The sequence below is a fragment of the Toxorhynchites rutilus genome, chromosome 2 (assembly GCF_029784135.1).
Source record: "Toxorhynchites rutilus septentrionalis strain SRP chromosome 2, ASM2978413v1, whole genome shotgun sequence".
Classification (NCBI taxonomy): Eukaryota; Metazoa; Arthropoda; class Insecta; order Diptera; family Culicidae; genus Toxorhynchites; species Toxorhynchites rutilus.
Window position 1 is genome coordinate 232,879,805 of NC_073745.1, and position 1,863 is coordinate 232,881,667.

Here is a 1,863-nt window from a genome sequence, read left to right on the forward strand (position 1 = left end):
TTTTAGGGTATCGTTTTCCATTTGCGCAAAACCATGGAAATTCTCGAGATAGAAACGAAATGGTTTTTATATCAAAAGTGCAGACTGGATCGAAACACGGAAATTTTCAACCACTAGATGACTAGATGTGTCTACATTTGCCTCATTTTGCTTGAAATTTACGGACATGTCATCAGAGTTTCAGTTAAAATTTACAAACAAGAGATTTTGCCGTTACATTAATTTCATGTCCGGTGCCTATTCTGTTTTTATTCATATTTCACATAGTAAAATACATTCAAGATCCGATAGCATATATGTCCTCGGTACTTAACAGTAAATAACTTAGATGCCTAATACTTAACTGCGGAAGCAGATGCCGGCATCTAAAAAAATTAGATGAAGATCATAAGTTTTGGGTACAATTTTAGTGGATATTTATCTTACCCTGAAATTTACTTGGACCTCGCACGCATCTTCCTGCGTTTTCGCTTTAGCCTCCGCATACGCTTCTTACGCCACTGTAAAAGAAATTAACATTAAAAATTTGACACCCGGCATTGATTCATCGATTGCAAATAAGCTTGAATTCTTGTGGAATAGAACCGATAATTCATAAATTTGCTAACGGTTCTCAAATATTATTCGGGAGCCTTCAGAATAAGGATTTGAACCTGGTTTTCAGCTGACGTGGAGCCGGCTTGAGTTTTATTTATATATACTTTGGTCAATTGCGGAACGAACAATATAAATTATATTTCCATTTTTTCAGAATATTCGCCAAAACACACACATTCCGCATCTGAGTAGTCGGGATTAAATACAGAATATAGCAACCGAAAAATCACATCGCCGTTAGCCACTTTGCGAATACATTGATTCGCAAAACCGCGTGTTAATTGCTTTTGAATAACCGGCACTCAACACCGACGCGAAATAATTGAAACTTTTCCACAAACTATGACCCATTTTCAAATTCATATATCGATGCACTAATCTCGCCAACACTTTCCCACTCGATCAGATATTTACCTTAGCTCTCATTTTAAGTTTTACGAAAAGACGATGTCCGTCTTGACTTCTCGACACAAAATTGATAAGTGAGCTGATGAATGGCAATGTTGGCAAGCTTGCTTTTTCACTTTTCTAGCTGTTTTCTAGCGGAAATCGCACTGCTAGAAAAACCAGAAAAACGCATGCCTGGCTGTCATGTATTCCAAGAACGCAAAGTTTACGTAATAGGGATGCTACACAAAAATAGAGCCGAGATATTCCGATTGGGATGCCCATGTTTCTGGCATTTTCATGAAATGTTAATTAAATTAATTAACTAATTATTAAACAAGGGGGTCTTCGTAGCCACTTGGTTACGCGTTCGCTTACTAAGCGATCGATCGTGAGTTCAAACTCAGGGCCCTCAATTGACCATCTTTGTGTTGTTATAGGATAACTACGTCCACGCAACCATCATCAGCGATGGAAATCGATCCACGGTCGAAATAAGATCGATTCATCCATACAACTGCTCTGCTCTGCAAGAAACATCGCGCTGCTGTTCTATAAATAACTCAACAATGATCAATATCGTGTATGAAGTAGGAATATTTTGGAATTTTGGAGGAATGAACACAGCTCTCTAGAGCACTGAGAGCACAAGGCAGACAATTGGAGATCCCCGTCCGGGATATCTTAGGTAGCCGTGATCCTGATCTTCTGCTTCATCTATACCTGTTCCTCAGAAACGCCGATGTCAACGTTTAATGATGTTTCCTTCGTTGTGTCCCCGTTTTATATCCCTCCTATCCGATCGATAAACTTTTACTTAGTCGCGACAATACATACACACACTCTTTACATATACACGGACCAAAGATTGTGCAGTCC

General features: G+C 38.9%; 1 long non-coding RNA gene across 1 annotated transcript; it reads right to left on the bottom strand.

Annotated features, from left to right (window-relative positions):
- Positions 1-205: 205 nt before the first annotated feature.
- LOC129769100 (uncharacterized) lies at positions 206-1,115 on the bottom strand. Its single transcript, XR_008741813.1, has 3 exons — positions 1,012-1,115; positions 427-500; positions 206-365 (listed from the first exon to the last, which is right to left on the bottom strand). It is a non-coding gene; the product is annotated as an uncharacterized LOC129769100 (long non-coding RNA).
- Positions 1,116-1,863: the final 748 nt, after the last annotated feature.